General features: G+C 45.0%; 1 protein-coding gene across 3 annotated transcripts in view; it reads right to left on the bottom strand.

Moving 5' to 3' along the window:
* Positions 1-21,783, bottom strand: part of ZFX (zinc finger protein X-linked) — a 630,213-nt gene that overhangs the window by 91,767 nt on the left and 516,663 nt on the right. The gene's annotated exons all lie outside the window — the stretch shown is intronic.

The raw sequence follows: 21,783 nt of genomic DNA, 5'->3' as shown, positions 1-21,783 counted from the left end.
GTGAAAAGAAAAATGGAATAGTAATAGTCTGGACATGGTGTATACAGATCCAAACTAAGAAAGAAGTATAGGAAAGCGTGAAGGATCAATTTATCCGGGCAGAAACATGTAAAAGGTGAACAATCATAGAAGGTCTAAAAGCTCTCCAGCCATTTTGTTGAATGTGCACAACTAACCTCTGTGACTCATCAGGGTAATATGCGTACAGTAAACACTTATACACATGTGGCTTCTGTTTATATATCAATCTGGAAAATTAATGTTTATTTTCTATTCGTGGTGAGCACACAATTGGCAGGAAAATAAAAAAAATAGGGAAAATAATTCACCAGAGCAGAAGATTTCATTTAGATCAAGGGTGGTAAATGTGTTCAAACTCTGGTCAAATCGAGTGGCGTCAGGCAAGGCATGCAATAATATTTTAACAGCAGTGTGAGTAAAACCAAAGGTGGAGCCAAGGCCCTAATTAGGAAGTCGGTCGGAGTTGCCTCCGACCGACATCCCTGCGGTTTTGTAACCGACCGACCTCCGGTCGGTGGTCCGAAACCACAAACACAATGCGACCGCACATGGTGCGGTCACAGACTGCCATTTCCCTATGGAAGCTTGTGCAGCAGTCGGAAACCGGCCGCAGCACAAGCTCCCATAGAGAAATGGGAGTCAAGGTAAATCCCTGCACTGTGTGGCAAGCACCACACAGTGCGGGGATTTACAGGGGGGCACCACAGATTTACCCCCCTCTGCACTCAACCGGAGGCCGAAGAGAGAAGGGGGTCCTTGCTAGGGGCCCCTAAAGTCACTTTCCGACAGGCTTTTAATGTCGGAAATCCCAACATGGAAAGCCATGATCATAATCCCAATGGCGGAAAAATCGTCCGTAAAAGATTATGTTCGGTGTCCGGCGGGCTTCTGAAGCCTGTCGGAAGCTAGCCGGATTGACTAGCCGGTTTGAATTCCGACATAATTGTAATACGGCGGTCCGAATTCAAACCAAGGATGTCGGTCGGTAAGCCTCCAATGAACAGTCGGAGGCTTACCGACCGACATTCTAATTAGGCCCTATGTAGCATAAGGGGTCATCGAAAAATGGGCAAAAATCGGCAGACACTTTTGCCATCATTATTGTATATGTCTGTGAATCTTCTGTATGTCAGCAGTCCACCTTTAATAAGCCAGTGGTGTTCATATTTCTTTGAAATGAGTTCAAAAGATCTCTCAATTTTCCTCATGTGTATGTAGCAGAGAGCGTAAACCACTCTATATAAATTATTGTTGATCACTATATGCATTATAAATGCTTAAGATGCTCTTGCCTTTCTACTGCAGAGTCAAACAAAAAATATCATTTGAACAAGCCACTCTGAAATATGTTCAACAATCCAGACATATTTGGTCAGTCCAGTTTTTTGTTTGTGTTACTTGTAATCCTAATTATTCCATTACAAACTCAGCAATGCAATTACAAGTATTTAAATAAACAAGTTTATATTAGATGAAATACTGCTGCACAGAAGAGGGAAAATAGAGAACGCGGAGGATGTTGATGCTCAACACAAAAACAGGTGTTAGGTCTCACTACAGGCAGTATTGGAAATGGATGTCTGAGGATGAGGAGCTCTTCTTTGAACAACCATTATGCTGATACTTAGTGTGAGTGTCTTGTTCGTAGCGGTTGAAGTTAAGTCAAGATGGAATAGTAGGACTTGGGAGTGCAGGGTCGCACAGAAATTCTGGCAGGAAGTCCTCTCCAAACTTAATGCTACGCTAGGGCGACCGCATAACCACGTCGCGGACGTCTGTTTACTGGGACCTTTCCCTAGATCACCTAAACGTAAAGCAGGAAATAGGTTCATAGACCTGACGCTGGTGCTGGCTAGGAGGCGTGTAGCAATCACATGGAAGGCACCCATGGGGCCACAAGCACATGTTTGGCAGAGGGAGGTGACGACTTGGGCTGGTGCAGAAGCGAGAGCACTGCGCAGAGAGGAGTTGAGTAGATTATGTCAACATCCTTTGGCGGAACAGCGAAGTGACATCTTACACAACTGGGAATACCCACCTTCCTTGAGTAGCACGGATGGAGACGGCGAATCCACCCCATCCTAATGTAGTGCACTGCAGAGTCCGCACCCCAGCCCACTAGCCCATACGACCGTGACTTTTGGGAAATCCCCTCCCTCCCCCTATACGTAACATGACAGGAACCTAAGGATTGCTAGTTGTGCGATCTGTGGCTGAGACGGGGTTGGGCGTTCATGGGGCCCTGTTCCGTTTTGACATGACGAGTTGCCCTCTCCTTGTCTTTCACCCCCTTGGCTCTCTCCGGGCGCTTAGAGACATGCACAACACTTTACCTGTAGGTAGCACTTCACTACCCCTTGACAGGCTGTTTGTTACTTTGTTTTATTGCCCTGTTGGCAACATTGCTGCACATAAGATCCGGATGTGGCATAGACTCCATGTACCCAGATATGATTCACCTACATGGCGGATATGTTATGCTTCTTACTGAGGTTACACTGAATCTGGAACTGTTACCATGGAAATGCAATATTGAATGGGTCACAATGTGTACTGCTCCCTACCATGGTGTGTGTCCATTGGGCCTTCTCTTACCGATACCCTTAGGATATTGAGCGTTCGACAACACCACTACACTCTGTACTATGCCTGTTGCAAATGTTTGTACAAGACCTTCATTGCATCATAACTGTGTACTGCTCACTGTATAACGAAATGCCAATACAAATATGTTTTAAAAAAAGATGGAATAGTAGGCGCAAGAGCTACTTCCTTCCAAGCGTCTCAGAAATAATTATGAAAATACCTTAGCCATAGTCTTGGACAGATGCTAGTTGGGAGAGGAAAGGGAAGCATATGGTGCGCAGCCTTCTCAGATAATTTATCAGCAATTAGAGAACCTTAGCCTAATCTGAACGAGAGTTGCCGAGAACTTGCATCTCTTCTCACCATATTCTGTGCTAAACAAATGGGATGTTGAATGAGGAGGGAGAGAGAGTGTAGGAAAGGATTCCCATTTGTTAATGGCAGGAAGCATGGATTATCTTTCCATTTCTGTGCTCCATTTACATCAGGGACGGAAAGGGAAACGATAAACAAGAGAACAGTGTCCTTGTCGTGGTTGGTGGTGTATTACTGGTCTTTGCCAATTAGAGATGTCTTCATGTTGGTTTCTTCTTAGGTTCAAGGTCCAGACAAGGTAGCCATGATCACTGTCAGAACAAAAAGAGGAATGTATCAGTGGTAATGACAGGTAAGAGTTCAAGATGGAGCTAAAAAGGAGAAAAGAAGGGGAAAGGAAGTTCCCTGTCACCGTAGTGTTATCGTAAGGTTCTAAACATCGTGCAGTTTCCCTCTAGCTCATTTGGTCTATTGGGTGCTGGTGGTGATCTTTCTTTCATCTGCATTTCTCTTGCGGCTGTCTACATTCATCTCTTCTTCCTCCCATGTAGCTACAAATTCTTCTGTCTAGCCACCTGGACTGAAGTGGCATGTGGGTGTTGCGTGCCTGACTAAAGTACCTGATGTTTTATAGAGGGAGATGAGTTCCTGAACTTTCCCATGTCCACAAGGGTAGGTGACTGGTCCATAGACAAGTGGTGGTTGTCAGTAGGTTGAGGTCATAGATATTTGCCTGCCAAAGAGGGTTTCTGACATTTAATCTAATGCAATACAAGTTGGAAGGATTCAATAATGACTTCTCAGTACTATGTAAGGTAGGTTTCTTGTTGCGAAATGTAAGTGATCAAAACTCAACAGCAAGTGATGCATAACAAAAACCTTCCTAGTTACATTTAATATGCTTCTTTGAAAGGGCAATATTCTCTGGGGATGGCTTACATCTTTTTTTGCTGCAGAGAACTGTGCAAATCGAAAATATCTGAATACAATAAAGCAAGACAAAAAACAAATAATGTGCAGCAAAATTAGCTTTTTTTGTGCGACAAAATTTGTAAATCCATGCCGCAATTTTGTGAGGGGTCTGACTGTCAGAACAAGGAGCAACAGAAATTGTAAGACATCAGAAAGACGAGACATCAAGAGGTGGAGGCCTTCCAACTCACAGCACTGAACAAATAAAATTCCTGGCAGTATTTTTGACAGTAGCATAATTGGCAGAAACGTGTACAGCAGGCACTGGGGCATGCTGAACATAAGGCAGACCCCCTGAGAACTGTTTAGTGGAAAGTGTATGGCACTAAAACTAAGAACAGCTCCTTTTCTGGGCTGTAGAGAAGAGATGAACTGAATCCCCAAACAAGAGATCAACCACTTCATCACCCACTTCACTTCACTTCACTTCAGGATGCAGCTTTCACGCATGGTCCTTTCGTGAGAGTTGACTGAAGGCATCCACCATGACACTGAGGGAGCCTGCAAGATGAGCTGCTGCCATGAACATTTCTCTACATGACACCCACTGCTACAGGTAAATCGTCTCCCAACATAAAGTTCAAAACTCCACTCCGTTCTCCCCATTGATATAATGGACTGTGGGGGTGTATACGACAGAATCTGAATGTTGCACCTTGAGATGCTTGAGAAATACTTTCAATGCTAGATCGACTGTCTGCAGCTTGAGAACATTTGTGTGTTGGCACAGCTGCAAAACAAACCAAAGACCCCGCAGCATCACATCACGGAGATACTCTCTCCAGTCGAGCTTGTGACCAAAGTATCCTAAGCCTGTGGAGGGCTGAAAACATGACCTAACAAAAGGTTGGAGGGATCATCTATCAGTCCAAGTATAGGTAAACAGAATGATAGATTTGCAACTAAGCTATGAGACTCTTCTGAATATGGGTGTCACTGCGACTTCAGGCACTGGCGTGGGCACCAATCGGATGCAGTTCCAAAACAGATGCGAGACGTCCAGACCCAGGATCAAAGCCAGAGTAAGAAGGTTTAGATTCATCTCCCAAAAATCCACTCTCCTCAGAGGTGGGGATAGGGTGTAAGGCAGCACTGTCAGTCCGATGATGACAGAGACTGGATCTGCTCCAGCTGATGGAATCTCCTAGATCCACACCTGTATCAAAAGAAGCAAGATACCTGCTGGGGAGTCTAGACAGGCTGAGGTTTTCTCTACCGGGCTTGCATTGCCCTGGATTAGCAGATGAATTTCTCTCTGAAAAGCCACTTGCCACATAAGGTCATGTTCATAATGTGAGAAATCAATGGAAAAGATCCAAGTGTGCTGATGCAGCATGACAGCTGTGCCTATGGACCGAGAAAGGGTGCCGTCAGAATCCAGGCTGCACTTCATGATCTGTTTTGCTGCATCCAATCAGTCACTGACCAAGTAAATGAACAAATATTTCATGTGGTCTGGCAAGCCAATTCCAACAAGCATGAACATATCTGCACAAGAGGCAAGTGGCATTAACAGTGCAGGGCCAGGCTGCCTGAAGCAAACAATTTTTAGCCCACAGATTCAAGTTTCATTGGGAGGAGCTGGAGGAAGGCCTTCGGGTTCTGCTTCGAGGATGATGTTTGAACAACCAGATTTTCCAGTGATGGGTGACAGGACACAAGGAGTGAGTCACCTTGAGCAGGCCAATGGCATCTGGCTATCTGTCTGCGGAGCTCTGAACCTGAAAAGGTTTTCCCACATACAGCCATGACAGGATAAAGGAGGGCCTCAGTGAACAAAAGCAGGGGCTCGATCACTGAAGAAGAGGGGAACAAGATCTTAGTCAAGATGTTGAACTTTGCCTACATAAACGGCAAGGTCACTTCCAAGGCTTCCGCTGCTTTTCCTACCACAGTTATGATGGAGGACATTTTTTGTGGGAAATGTTCTCTGAATTCCTCTGAAGCAGGTCCAGAGGGGTAAGGGATGCCCCCTTCAGGTGCAGTGTCACAGCCACTTGCATTTTTTAAGTCCATTTATAAGCCAGCATTAGTGTTATAGTGGGGAAGGAGGCTATTAGACTTCAAATCATCATCGGTGCAGCCATAGCTCTTATCAGGCATTGTGAAGGCATCGGAGTTGGAACCAAATAACTGCTCCATCTCAGGAAAACTCTGAGCATTAGGAAGGTGCTCTGCCAAGGAAATACTAATGAAGTTCAGCTTAAATTTCTCTCTTGCAGCATGGATAATCTCTTCCAGCAAACGGTTCTGAGTTCAGCATCATAGTCTCCATGGGCGAGTTTGTTATCATGGGCAGAGTTTGCATCAGTGCCAAGGGAGGCTTGGGCACCAGAGACAGTAGTGGCATAACACTGATGTGACAACTGCTTGAGTCACCAAGTCCACAGAAGAGCTCTCCCCCTATGGGTCGACACAGAGGATACAGGAGCTGTCCTGATCAGATTCATCAAAGCCGGCCTGAAGGCCTTGAACTTCACAGGGTTGGCCGATGCACCAGCATCTCTGGCCTCATCTTTTTCTCAAAGTCAGGAGAGCACAAGTTATAGTCTGGCTTCAGGGAACGCCATCAAGGCTCCAAAAGGTCCTGGAGCAATCGAGGAAGTAAAGGACTTTTCTTTCCGATGGTGGTTTGTGTACTTTTTATGGGAAAATCACTTAGGAGATCATTCCATGACAGGTGACTTATCTGTGGGCAAAGGAGATCACTTTGGTGTCTGCCTCGGGCCTTAGCTAAAACAACCTTGCTTCTAACTCCCTCATGGTCTCTGGATACACAGCAAACAAGAATCACATGCTGCAGATGTCACCTGGGCCCGAAAGGGACATCTAATGCATCTGCAACATGGTTTGACCCCTGCAACTTTTGGAGGACCCATCTGACCTAGTCGCTGTGGAAGTGCTGAGGAATTTCGGCAGGAAACACATCTGCAGTCACATGGCGCAATCCTGGCTGCACTTGAAAGGTATTGCTGAGGAAAGCTCTTCTGGACCATCCTAGAAAGATTCTTTTTAAAAAGAGGAAGATGTATCCGTCAGAAACATAATTTGGAAATATTGATTTACAAACAACTAATGTACATCTTTGTAGTAGCATTTGTTTGCCACCCTTGACAAAAGAAAAAGTTATTCACATGCATAAACTCAAATATTCTTTGTCCAAAGACTTTCTCACTTTTCTAACTAATAGAAACAAGCATTGGCAAAGCCAACAGGTTAGTTGTTCGCAGTAGAGTGCGACCCAACCAAGCCAATAAAAATGCCATTTATAGTGCAAAACAAATAAAAAGGTTTGTGTGTACAATGCATGGATGAGATGAAGAATTAACTGTGTGATGACACCAGGGATGTGGAATTTATACCGCTCAACACACAGGCATATTGTTTGGGGTCCATCACAAACAGTTTTCATATTTAATTTGTCCACTGGACAAGTAGGTCCAACTTTCTGCAGCACAAGCCCATGATCTACCAGTTTACAGTACAACTGAATGGATCTTCAAAAGAACATTGTGTGCCACTAAAGGTAAGATTTGAATCCATAAGTATTTTGTTCAGCTTTTACTATTAGCAGACACGCTCTAAAGAAATGCAGTGAGCTCAACTTGCATTACTGACAGTGGTACTTGTCCAAATATATATAGACACATTTGCAAAATATAATAATTGAGATGATCTGTAATGCTCCCAGAATGCTACCTTAGCCATATGCATATATAAGCATGAAAGCAAGATTGGCGATTGTTTGTACACAGTAAAAAATTGCAATTCGAAAGTAAATTGTAACCTACCCTGTAACTTCTGTTTGTTGCGCACAGTGCTGTGGATTCACATGCTCTGCATACTTCTGGCATCCAGTGTTGGGCCGGGATGTTTGCAACTTGTTTTTCTTTGAAGACTTTTGCGTCATAAGACCTGTTCGGACTCCACCCTCTGTCCACAATGCAAAAGCACACTTGCTCCACCTCAGACTGTTTTCCTGCTGAAGGGCGAGTCAAGGTGTGCAGGTATGTATTAAATGATGAAATATATATATAACATCTGTGATAATCTGTCCCTTTTGGGAAGAAGGGTGTGCCCCATGTGAATATACAACACTATGTGCTACGAACAGTTGGTTATAGGATAAGTAACATTTTCCGTTCGTAGCATGTGTGACCGTGAATACACATGCTCTGCATATACTATAATCAGCCCCACTCCAAAGTGGTGGCTAGCGAGTAGATGACAGCAGAACCGCGGGATGGACGCACATCGAGTAAAGTCTGTGTAAGGGCATCATTGAGGCTCCTTGACTTTTCCACCCGTTTTCAAGGTTCATGAGGTAGTATCCTCACATACACAAACATACAAGTATACTATTAGGTATTGTATATTAATACATTATTAATTGCATCCTCACTTATGTTTATAGTCATGTAAATAAGTGCACGCTCTCTACATAGGAGGGATCTTTGCCCTGTCCTGATGAAGATGCTTCGCATCGAAACATGTTGACATTTTAGGAGCAACCACACATTACGTAGGAAATCTCCGCACCACTTTTGTTTACTAGTACCAGCCTCCCTTGACATATTAAAGTTTTTTTGTCTTAAGAGGCCAGGTCCTTTTTAACACACATACTAACATTTACCTCAGACCCTCCCTTTGCATTACACATAGCACTTTATCATCAGTGCTCCTGCGTAGTCGCAGGTCGTAGCACGCCCCGTCCCGGGGCGGGAAGACCCCTATGATGAAGCATGACACCATGGGCCATTCTTGGTGTGTGAGGGGTATTTAAACAACACAGTGTGTATCCAACCATAGTGGGATACGCACACATCACTACCTTAGTGTTTTGAACCCAGGTTATCTGTTTCCTTTTACTCTCTTCCTCCAGGGGTGGATCCTTATGTTTGATAACTAATTCCATGTGGAGGATGTATCCACCTCCAGTGCCCGTGTAGGGCTTTCCCTCTGCACTCCCTAATCCTGGTATTATTAGCGAGTAGATGACCCAGATATTGGAAAAAATGTTCGTAAGATTGTTGGCCAACTAAAACCTGCTGATGGAGGACTTCGACAGAGTAAGAATGCTTAGTAAGTTTATGTTCTGTTAACCAAGTAGCAGCCTAGCATATATCAAATAAGCTGATGTTAACAAATAAAGCTAACATGGCCCCCTTTATGCTTGAAGAATGAGCTCTAGGGGAACTGGAAGTGTACATTTAGCCTTGAAATAGCAAGTCTGGATCTACTTAACTTACCATCTGGCACTGCCAGCTTTAGAAATGGCATAACCTCAGTGTGGTTTTGGAAAGGACACAAAAAAGTAGTGTAGACTTCCTAAATGGCTTAAATTTGTTAATGTCATACATGAGCACCCTTTTAACATCCAGAGTTTGAAGGGCTGTTTCTGCTACTGATTCTGGTTGAGGAATGAACACCAACCGTTCAATAGTTGTGTCGGTATGAAAAGGAGAAAACACTCAAAATAAAGCTTTTCCTAGGAACCTGAATAAATGGTTCTAGCATTGTGAGAGCTTGAAGATCACTAAATAATTGGGGGGGTGGGGAGTTCAGTGCTGCTTCCAGACAGGTGATGTAGATATGATCTCTGGAACCGACCACAGAGTAATTTGCAAACACCTGTCCTCAAAACGCTTTAGCTAGCGCCTTGCCAGGGCTGGGAAGCGCTATATAAATGATTTCACTGTAATTAAAACAAACATTGCCTAAAGCAAGCTCACATCCCTGCAGTCTTCCATACCTTGCAAACACATAACACAGCGTGTTTTTACAAGTTCAACCTCGCCCCAATGTGCCAACTTTGGCCACTTTTACAGCTATCTAATTTATTTTAGTGCCCGGGCCTATTTTCTGTCTCAGTCCGACCCTGCCCAGACGCCCGGCTGATACTGCGAGGCGTCTTGTTTGGGGAATTTATAAGGCATAACGTGTGCGAAGCCACATTCAAAGCTTTGAGGGATAAACGGGATTCCTAGGTACATTTTCAAACCCACTCAAGAGGTCTCTTGCTGCGCGAGCAGTGCCGCGCACTGCAACGCAGGCGCAAGACTTAACAAGGTAAGGTTTAAGTATGTGTTGTGCACATCAAGAGAAAATGCCGAACGTAATTAACTGTCGAAAGAGTCTAACACGCGGGATCTTATCATGCGATTTAACGGTTTCTGAAGTCTCCACAGTTAATAGGCCGTAAAAATTGTGAACATCCAAAATCAGCATGTTTGAGTTACACCGAGAGTGTCTGCAAGCAGGGTTGACAGATTAGTCTAAATTTTGCACAATCTGTCTAAACTGTTGCCTGAGTGAACAAGCATTTGCAATGCAATAGGTCTCGCATTTACGCGAGTTTGAGCTATTGACATTGCAAACGACAATGCCTTTTATTTTTGTTTTTACGTTTTTAAACACATAAATAAAAGGCATTGTGATTTACAATGCCAATAGCTTAAACTTGCGTAAATGAGAGACCTATTGCATTGCAAATGCTTGTTAGGACTTGTGCCCTGGACAGGAGGTCAGGGGAGTGATAGCCCGGCATGACAAAAGCAGAAGGGCGGAGCAACAGAAGGGCAGGGATGGAGACAGAAGCATGGGTAAAGACTAAGGCAGGGAGAGAAACAGAATAGGAGGGGAACAGACAAAGGTGCAGGGGTGAAAGAGAAGCACGGGTAAATATACAAAGGCCGGGGAGAAACGATTGGCAGAGGTAGAGACAGAAGCACAGGAAAGACAGGAAGGCAGGGGAGAAACAGCAGGTCAAGGGGAGAAACAGAAGGGCAGGGGTACAGAGAGAAACATGGGTGAAGACAGGAAGGCAGGGGGAGAAACAGAAGGGAAAGGGGAAAAGCAGAAGGGCAAGTGGAGTGAAAGAAGGGCAGGGGAGAAACAGGAGCCGGATTAAAGACAGAAAGGCTGGGAAGAAACAGACGGGCAAGGAAAGTGACCGATGGGCATTGAGGGGACAGAAGGGTATGGAGAGAGAAGGTTATAGGAAAAATAGAATGTTGGGGGAAGAGACAGGCAAGGGGAGAATCATATGGTTGTTTAAAGAAGCAGAAGGGAATGAAGCAGTACAGAAGAAGGGCAGTAAGAAAAGGTCAGGGTATTCCTAGTTTCCATCCCGTTCATAGGGGCTGTACGTAATTTTACAGTTTATGGGTGGGGTGGGCTTTGTGCGTGCACAAGAGCACACATGGCGGCGGTACGGCGCTCATAGAGCTGTGCACAAGTGCTCCTGTTCACAAGGGCTGTGCATTATTTTACTGCTTATGGACGGGGCAGGCTTTGTGCGTGCACCGGAGCACACATGTTAACGTGTACAGTGCTCACAGAACGGGTGACTGCTCCCGTTCACACGGGCTGCATGTTATTTTACTGATTATGGACGGGGTGGGCTCAGTGTGTGCACCGGAGCGGGGCACGACTGCTCCCGTTCATGCGATCTGCATGTTTATTTTATGTTGAGTGGCGAGGTGTCCTGTGCTCAGAGAGAGAGGCAGGTGAGACTCCAAGGAGCACGTCTCTGGCCTCTGAACACGAGGTGTGCCGCGCCGCCATTTAAGTTATGTTATAAAGTTTTTGTATAGCGCCTATCACCGCCGGTCTCTAAGCGCTTAAACAGAAAGAACATAACATACTGTCACCCCGAAACCCTCTGCCAAGTTGATTATGAAAGCCCATGCACCCCCACACGGGAAGGGTTCAGTATTAGTCTCTAGCCAGTGGAGCCTGGCGCTGTGCACAATAGACAAAAGAGCGCATGGGGGAGAGGTTAGGCGGGGAGGGAGTCTGGAGTGGAGCTATCGCCCCATTTCTCGGCAGCGCTCGTCTTTCATTCCACCTTTTGCCTCTGCTGAGCCGATATAGATCCCTCTGCGAAGACTGCTATCAAATTCAGCAACTGGCAAAAGGATAGCGTTTCAAAAGGCGGAGGAGGAGGCTGCAGGGAGAGTCGCCGAGGGAGGAGTCCCTGAGCAAACAACATGGCTGCCAGGGCGCGCTCCGGAGTACCAGGGCCCGAGTCTGAAGGATCCCACAGTGTGCATAACATAGTTCTTACTGACTGCTTGAAGGAAGAGTATAACGCCGCAAGTAAAAGATCCAGTCCGGGTGAGCGTGGCCAAAAGGAGACGGGGCGGTAACAAGAAGGGACTAAAATGCCTCACTTACAATCCAAAGCCAGCGTTCAGCATCAACGCTGACACAAGCCAATGGAAAGAAGGGGCGGAGCCTACACTCCACTTCTGAAATCTGCTCGATTACAAGAAGCCTCGCAGAGCGAGCAGCGCATGCGCGCTGCAACGCATGTCTGCGAGAACTAAAAAAAATTATTTGTGCGGGTTGGCAATTTTGATGCAGTTTATAATATAACTTTTTGCAATTTTTTAATTATTAGCTTAGGAATTAGTGCTGGTAACAGCCTCAATCTTTACTTCTTTGACTAATAAATCTGTGCTGGTCATAAGCTCGCAGCTGCGCTGTGCAACTGGAGTGCTAAAAAGCAATTTATAAATACCATTTTTGTGTAGCATGGATGGGATTTGGGTAGGATTTTATCAAAGAAACGGATGGTAATATCTGTTGTGCGGCAGTTTTAATTCTTTTCTTCTGAACGATAAGCATTTATTGTATTTTATTTGTGTTTTAACCTTCATGGGCTTTGACCCAAAATTAATTTGATTGGTTGACTGCGGGCAGATGAAATGCTGAACCTAAACTCTGTGCGTGTAAAACAATGAAGCACGCTGCTGACATCAACCCAGGAAGTGTCACTGAGCAGAACTGATAATAAGCTTGTTTTGATAGCGCTCCGTACACTGCTGCAGTCTTGTTTATCGTGGCATTTGAAATAAAATGGGTTAATGCTAACCCATCTTTGTGGCACTTTTTTGTCAGCCTTAAAAGGGACGCGGCCGCTCTTGGAAGGCATTCACACCTTTTACCACTGAGCGTCCATGCTTTCACAAAGACAATATCAGAAATTAAAGGTTATGGAAGGACATAGTTCTTCACAGCTGAAAGATGCTGGAGTGGCTCTCTATATGTGTTGGTGCTGTTATTTATGTTATTAGTATTACTGTTATTGATTCGTCTCACATTTTTCCGCTCTTGCTTCAATGATGTAACCTGAAAGTTAAGGCAAATAATAAAAGCTAAAAGGAGGTAAGAAGTGAACTCACAGAAGGGGCTGGTCACTTCCAGTCCTCCCTTCTACAGTAGCCAGTCCCGAGGTGGATGCTTAGACCTGTGTGTTGGATTTATTGGTCGAAGTGAACTCGGAAACTGACCTTACCACTTAAACATTACGTGATCCTGGGCAATTCAAGTTTTCTTTGCTGTCCTACATTATATTACCCGCTACATATGGAAGCCCTTACAAACAGGCGAACCCAGAGTCTTCACAACATGTGCAGGCATTTATGGTTACAAAAGAACATGATTTGTGCATTGACCACTGTCTTCTGTAATCTTCAGGGACCATGACGCCAGGATGTGGGTTTCAAAAGCGGGAGGAGGCAGTTGTAGCCAAAACAGACCACTGTCTTGGAATGCAGAGCCAATGTGGTAAGATGAAAGCAAGATTTACAGCCCTGTTTACAACAGAGCTCTGTAAACCACCAGCACTGGTCTCCAGCGCTCTGTCTTAAAGAAAGAAATAGTGCCCACAAGCTCTGTGTAACAACACATGTAACAGGGGAAGTCTCCTGAAAATCGGTGGAGTTTTAAAGCCCATATCCTGAATACACCATGTCTCACAGAGACAGCACAAGCGCTGCCTAGGGGAGATCTACAAAGCTGAAAAGGAAGTTGTGTTAAGAAACAAACGAGCACATACACTGAACGTCTAGATTTGAGGAGCGCATGCATGTACAATTACCTTATCTGGTACCAAATCTAATGCATGCTCTTCCAACTGAGAAGCAAAGTGGTTCCGAGGGAAGTTCTTGGGCCCTTAGTGCAATAGAGCTCATGTACCGGCAGCCAGTTTTATTTACTATCGCTTTCGAAATGGCTTCTTGGTGCGAAATCAGACTACATCCGTGGCTCCATAAGTCAAGGAAAAAGCTTTCCAAGGCACACCAAAAAGCGTATTGCCTTCTGATGCATGGCTGAAACTTAGAAAAAACACAAAACACTATGATGCGGCCAACGCTGGTCGAGTCATAGCGCTTTTTTTATTGCTGGCAGAAGTTGGGGGGGACAGAGAGGGAGGGAGAGTATGTGTTGGGTGGTGTAACACTGACAATGTAGTACAGAGGGAAGGCAGGTTGGCAGCAACAGGGATGAAGGGTGAGTGGAGGGTGATGGGCATCGAGGGTGGGATAGGCTGGGATTAACACGAACTAAGGAAGGTGGGTGAGGGTGCTGGGAGCAAACACATGTACAATGTGGGGATGGAGGGGCTCTAGCAAGCAACAACCCGGACATCAAGAGGATGAGGATGAGGATGGCTCTGGGCACGGAGTGGGAGAAATACACAAGGGAGCCTGCTGGAAAAGCTGCACTTTGTTAGAGTGCTTCAACCAAAAGTGAAAAATACCACCTAAAAATATGAACAGTGGAATGACACAAGTAATGAGTCCGTGCTTCAGTGGAGGGGCAAATCCACCAAGAGAAAGGAAGCCTGCAGCCAGCTGACCAATGATAATCAAGCAAATGAGAAAGACAGTGAAGACAACCAAAGGTAAGTAATGGGCAGCTTCCAAGCCCACTGACTGAAAATAAAATGTCTCAGAGACGTCGCATGTGCAGTCAAGCAGAGAAAGAGAGTACAAGGTGGGCTACTTGCCTTGCGGAATAGGAATGTCTAATAGATGAAGTGGAGCCTTGGTCGGATTCAGGAGTGGCATTAGCCGAGGTCAAACAGACTATACGTCTGAGGGACCAACTGGTTTCTCCTCCTCCGGGGTTGATGGAATCGGCATGGACGTTGAGGAACCCAGGGCTGGTACAGGTCGTGGAGCCGGAAGTGGAGTGCAAAGCAGAACCAGAGGCAAAACGGGCTTGGAGAGTCCAATTGGTGCTGAGGGCAAACCTCCAGGCGGTATCCCGGGTAGACGGCATCATGGCTCTTTGGGGCCTGCAGGCGAGCCACAGGGAGTCGGAAGGGATCTGAAGAGCCGTAGCATGGCTGCACGGAGCTCTCCGATCTGACGTGGAGTGGCATTCGGCCCTGGATAATTAGGTTGTGCCTAGAAGTTGCAGAATCAGCTCCGAAGTCGGCTAACTTCGATAGTGAGATCGAGAAGATTGGCACTGATCCACACCTGCTCTGGCAAATGCGAGGGACACAAGAGACCAGAATCCTGTATCAACATCTTGTGTTTCTTTTTAGAGTTACCTGACACTTTGGAGCATAACAAAGACCAACCTCTAAAGCAGCACAAATGACTCCGGGAAAGAGAGCAGGAAAGAACATTGGACACAGATTGCAACTTGGAGCAGCCCCTCCACAGAGTCTTCTTATGCTTGGCAAATTAGAGTTTTGTCTAATTTCCCTGATGGCCTTCGAGTTCTTTGAAACACAGTTGGTGCAGAGCTTGCAGTCGTGGCTCGACCCGAGGCACCACAAGCATCTCTGGTGAAGCTCCATCACAGACATCTGTTTGCAACAGTCTCGACATGGCTTGAAGCCTGTTATTTTGGGGGGGTTGACATCTCTTGCGCACTTGGCAACATTTTGGGGTACAAGTCTCAAAGTGATGAAGAAGGGAGCATAGGACCTGTGTCTGCAGGCGCAGAAAGAAACTAATGGACGTTATTATGCGAGAGTAGTGACTATATAGGCCCGCACATCATTTAGTGAGCAGAACAGTGTCAATGCAAAAGGCACCACCTTCTGGCATGCAGAGGTACTGCTGGAAGGTTTTGGGATTAAGTCAGATGCCTAGAGATATTCAAAAAGTGAGGAATCTGGGGCCAGAAGTTTCTATCAGAAATTTCAATTCTTTCTGTAGTTCATACATCTCTTCATAGCCTTACGAAGCCAAAACATCCTAATATTTGCACTGATTTTGTAAGGCAATCAGGAGCGGTTTTTGATTAACTGTGGTACCTGAAATTGTAGGTCTTTAAATCATTGTTGAAGTTATAAAATAGAGTTCCTGATCCAATGCTAACTCAATATATCCCTGTATTTTGATGTAATGCAATCTCACAAGATTTACATTTTCTTAGGAAGGAAGGAAGGAATTAATGAATGATTTCAGATCCAGAATATAACAGCTCAGAATTCTAGGTCTCGGATGTGCATAAGATGTTCTGTGGCTGCCAAGGAGGCCAAGTCCTTATGGTGTGTGCTGACCTGGGAGGGATGCATCCATTATCACAGTTTTCTCCATTTGTGGATTGTGAAATGGTAACCCCTTTAGTAGGCTGTGTTGTTTTATCCCCCACACTAACTCCTTTTCCATGGCCACAGTTACTGTTATAATGTCCACCCACTGACCTGAAAACTGCTCAACAGCTCATGTCCAATGGTATACATCAAGGGTCTGCAATGGAGGAAGAGGTGGAATGCAAGACAATTTAGACCTTGGATAATCTTTGTACCGTTGTACTGTTTACAATGGTGGCCATCTGAAACCTTTTCACATTGGTCTCATGTCATTGGCTGTTTTCTGTATGTGCCTCCAGCACCTATTAGACGAAAGCCCAAAACCCTACTCTTACCCTCATCTGAAGTGGGATTATTTCAGTCCTGCAGAGAAGTTCTTAAAAGCTTTTGGTTGGTCTTTGGTTGGTACTAGAAAAACTTAAAAAGCTTTAAGGAGACAGATAAATTATCCTGCCCCGCAGCTACTGTGAAAGAGTTTTTTCATTGTTATTTTTGGACACGTGTGCACTGTATGCAAAAGAGGGAGCTCCTTTCTAAGGCCTCAGGGCTTAATAGTTTTGGGGCTGCTCACCTTCATCACATGCACCATCTTGGTTTAGGGGGATAATGATTTTGGTCTCCAATGAAGTTTAAAAAATGTTGAATCAAATAAATTCACTAGATTCCTCTTCATCTTTTTCCTAGAGTATATATTATCCAATGACGTTTGTGAACAAATCTCAGAAAGACTCCACAGCACTGGAAGGATAATATTTCTCTTCCCACAGTACTGAGTTTATACTCCCCAAAGCATTACATGTGAAGTCAGGTTAGCCAATCAGAGATCCAAAAGAACTTGAGGGTACTTCTACACAGTTTGGTGCCAAAGGCTCCAAACGTTAAATATACCTGCTCTACAAGTGAATGGAATCTGTCCCAATTTGGCTCATTGGGTCCGATACATTTATGGAACACCCACAATCTCAAATGTCAGTAAAATACTAGATGAGACTACTGTGAATTGCTTATGTAGCCAATAAAATTCATACAGTTAAAGAATTGCAAGGAACGCTCAGAATAAACCAGTACCTTTATGATATGAATAAAACATCAAGTCATAAATCTTTCTCTAACGTGAAGCGGGTGTCTTCACGTTAGGAGAAGATTTACGACTTGATGTTTTATTCATATCATAAAGGTACTGGTTTATTCCGAGCGGATCTTGCAATTCTAAACTGTATGAATTGTATTTCATACATTGCATTTAAAGCATATAGATTCCTATGCAACCACCCAAGGACATCCGACAACTCCCGGGTCACCCCGGTCCAGTACTGATGGATCATTGGGCAGGTCCACACCATGTGATAAAAATCAGCTGGTTTGGTTCCGCACCGATGGCATGCTGAAGTTAGATGGGTGCCTGCGCGACATAGGTGGGTTGGGGAAAGGCATGCAAAGTATAAATAGTATGCTCGTACCAGCCTTAAATAAAATAAGATAGTAAGCTCATGTGGAGCCATCAGGGTGTCCCGCCAATCCTCATCTTCCATGGGGCCCATCCAACTTTCCTAGCGGTCTCTAAGGTGGTCCGGGGAAATAATTACAAGAGTGCGTTAAATTTGGGAGATTCCCCCCCCACGGCCTAGGTGTCCCATGAGACGTTTTGGCTTCCAGGGGATTAAAGTGACTTGGGATGACCGTGGAGAGCGCATCGGAGCTGAAGGTATAGTACTGGGTATGCACCAAGGTATACGTCTGTTGCAGGTCCTGGAAGGAGTGTATATGCTGTCCTGACCACACATCACCCAGGCGTGTGATACCAATAATGACACAGGATCGGAAACCACGGCGCGTCGCCACCTCACCCAACCAAGTACTGTGCCAGAGAGGGCATGCCTAAGTGCAGCCCTCCATGCAAGAAACACCACTCTAGTCACCAAAGGTATGGAAATAGAAATAGGTGATCCATAGAGCATGGCTTGCAAGAGAGAGAAACCCAGAAATAAGAGGTCTAGGCGGTAGGCGGGATCTGGCCAGCCACCATTGAACCAGTCGTGGATGACGAGAAGATTTGAGGACAGGCAGTAAAAGTAAAGGTTAGACATCCTTAGGCCACCATCAAAAGGTCCTCGTTGACAGTGTGTGAGGGAAAGGCGCGACCTAGAACCCCACCACAGAAACTTTCTTGCAGTTCCATCTAATGCCCAAACCAAGCTCGGGACACGTGAAGGGGAAGATTCTGAAAGATATAAAGAATTCTCGGAACAATCATCATCCTGTACAGCGCAATGCGTCCCATGACAATAAGTGGAAGGGCCTGTCATTTAGTGAGATCTGCTTTAGCTTTCCAGACCAAGTAGTGTTGAAGATTACGGGCCCAGGTGAATTCCAGGGGCAAGGCAACCCACATGCCAAGTATTTAAAACTAAGTTGACGGAGAGGAATAATGGTCTGGCAGTCAAAGCAGTCCCTAGCTGGGGCCAGGGGAACCAACAGGGATTTAGAAGGGTTCATCCGAAGACTCAAGGCTATTTCGAAGTGTTTAAGTAATTGAAGACCCCTAGGACCGCTAACAACCGGGTTTTCAAGACGAAGGAGTATGTCATCTGCGTAGAATGTGATGCGATGCGCTGCGCTCCTCATGGTTTTTGCACCAGGTCCATCCGGAATACTGGGGGTCTGTGGGTATGAGATGGGCCAAAGGCTCTATGGCCAAGGCAAAGAGGAGGGGAGACCGGGGGTAGCCCTGCCTGGTCCCTCTCGCTATGGGAGTGGCCTCTGATAAGACCCCAATGACACGTACACAAGCTGTGAGGTTGGAATAGAGGAATCAGACCAAGTTCCAAAAGCGCGTTACAAACTCGGAGCAAACAATCGCCAACTAAAGATGGCTCCAAGGTACCGTATTAAAGGCCTTCTCGAAGTCAATAAGGAGCAATGCTAGATCTTGCGGCAATCCATGACTGTGGGCCAGAGCTACATGAAGTTGACAAATGCAATGTCGTGTGCTCCAGGATGGCATAAAGCTAAATTGGTCTGGCTGCACCAGGGTGGTCAAGACCTGTTGGAGTCGGTTTGCCAATACTGTGGTGAAGATTTTAACCTCTTAGTTGAGCAGTGAAATTGGACGATAGTTGGCACAGGACGTAGAGGGAGTTGTGTTTTGGGTATCAAAACTATGGTTGCCGAGTCCAGCTCTAATGGAAATGAACCCACACGACAGACATCCTTATAAAAGGGCAGGAGATGGGGGAGAAGAAGTTCCCGAAATGTGATACTGTATTCCATAGGGAAACCATCAGGGCCTGGGGTCTTCCCAGATGCCAAACCTGAGAAAGCGTCCCCGATCTTCTCTGCCGTGAAGGGTTCCGTCCTGTAGACGAGAGTCAGTGAGAGATAAACTAGGAAGAGATACAGAGTCTGGAAAGGAATGAGATGTGGCCACATCTCTATCGATGGAGGGGAATACAACTTCTTATAATACTGAGTGAAGACCTGTGCTATCTCAGAAAGAGTTTTGTGAGCAACCTTTGTCATCTATAATCTCTGGGACGATCCTGTTCGCTTGTTGATGGGAGGCCAGCCAATAGAGCAGCTTCCTGTTTTTTTCCCCCCAACCATAAATCCTGGCTGTCGTAGCTCGCCAGAGAGTTTTGGCTGCTTCAAAGGAGTGTATAAGGATGTCCTCATGGATGAGGCCTAATTGTCGGCGATTTAGCTCCAAGAGTTGTTCCAGTAGAACGGCGTGTGCGTCCAGCTGGGTACGTGAGAAGAAAGCTCGCATTCTTGAGCTCTGATATAACTTTTGGTGAAGTCGTACATCACCGCTTTTCCAGCTGTCTACAAAGTACCAACCTGTGAAACTGAACCATTGTTAATATGGAAATATGTACTGAGTTCAGCACTAAGCGACTGGACAAAGGCTTTATCCTGGAAGAACCAAGCATAAAGGCGCCACATGGGGTGCAGCCCAAGTGGCGACGGCCCAAGATGGAGAACTAGGTGTGAGTGGTCTGAGGTTCTGCGTGGCAAAATTAGAATTTGAGATAATAGCTGACAATCGGGGGCAGGCAATAGAATAAGATCGATCCGGAAATGTGTATGGTGAGCTGCAGATGTATGTGTAAACTAAGTCTTGAATGCCAAGACCTCCAAGCGTCACAAAGGCCCAGAGTATTAACCCAATCAGTGAGTTGGCAAACTCCAATACGTCTTGAGGCAGTGGAGGTTCCCGTACTGTCTAGGTCAGGGTCCATCACCACATTAAAATTGGTCCCTAAGACTGTAAGTCCCTGTGGAAGGTATAGGAGAAGTTGCAACAGGTTGCGAAGACAAGTATTTTGGAGTGTTCCTTTAATATTCATCCTATGCAAACAAACAGCTTATACTTAATTTTTTTACTCACCAAATGATTTATGTGCTTGCACGGCTACGGGTTCCTTTGCCTACTTCCGCTCATTTCTCTAACACATTATATCAGGCATGACACAGGAGCACACACTCAAGCAAGAGATATCCAGAAGTAACCTGATACCAAAAGCATATCACACGCTCTGAGTTGAAAAACAAAAAGTTGGTTAAGGATATTAGAGAGCCCAGATGCTTCTTTCTGCAAAGCATATTTAGACAACTCACCCTACAACCTCAAGCCTTAAATGTATCTAGTTTCTACTCCTTAGACTGCTGGGCGGGAGTAAAAGAGTTTGTCCAACATGGCTGAAGAGAGGCACTTGTGTTTCTCTCTGAACCAGCCTGCAGTTTTTACTTTAAGTCTGGCTTCTTCCAGTTTACTCTAGGCTTTGGTTCACTCAACGTCAATTTATATTCAACCAAGACCTGCCCTTTAGAGAACAGTGTCATCCTTTTAGCTCTTTTTCTTAACCCTTGCAAAAGGAACCCATTTTAGGTAATTAGGAGATTTTCACTGTTATTTTATATGTAGCTGGGTATGCTTTTAACAAATAGAATATAATATGCTGTATATTTTTAGGGATGGCGTTCAAAGCGCATAAATTCTTTGAACGCACACCTAAGAAAAAATCAACTTCTGGTGAGTCCGGTATTTATACTCCACAATTTGGAAATTACCAATACTGGCAGTGAGGATCAGGAAAAAAAAAAAACTTTTCGAAAAGGAACAATGCCAATTTAAAGAATTTTGAAGCCCTTCATGCATGTGTCTCTTCATGTTTTATTATGCATCAAAAGAGATTAAATGTAAACAAAGTTTCTTAGTGAGCTAAGCACCCAAAATGTTTATAAAAACTTTCCAGTATCATCCGCTGACTATTTCTGTTAAGAGATATGTTGATAGAGCTTTGCTTTTATGAGAATAACACTACTTTTCCTCTAAATTTCCTTCAACTTCCTGACATCTTTTGTGAATTAATTGGCACCATCAGTATATTTTATATGTATTTATATGGCACTTATTACTTTGGTATCGCATTTGGCAGTGCACCGCCAAGTGAGTCCTGTTCATTGTTGACGTGGCTTAGCAGATTCAAAAGCACTTCTGAGTCTCGTATTGTTTGTAATTGGCAGTAGGTAGTGTCAGCATG

The sequence above is a fragment of the Triturus cristatus genome, chromosome 8 (assembly GCF_964204655.1).
Source record: "Triturus cristatus chromosome 8, aTriCri1.1, whole genome shotgun sequence".
NCBI lineage: Eukaryota > Metazoa > Chordata > Amphibia > Caudata > Salamandridae > Triturus > Triturus cristatus.
This window is presented reverse-complemented; position numbering and strand designations above follow the sequence as displayed.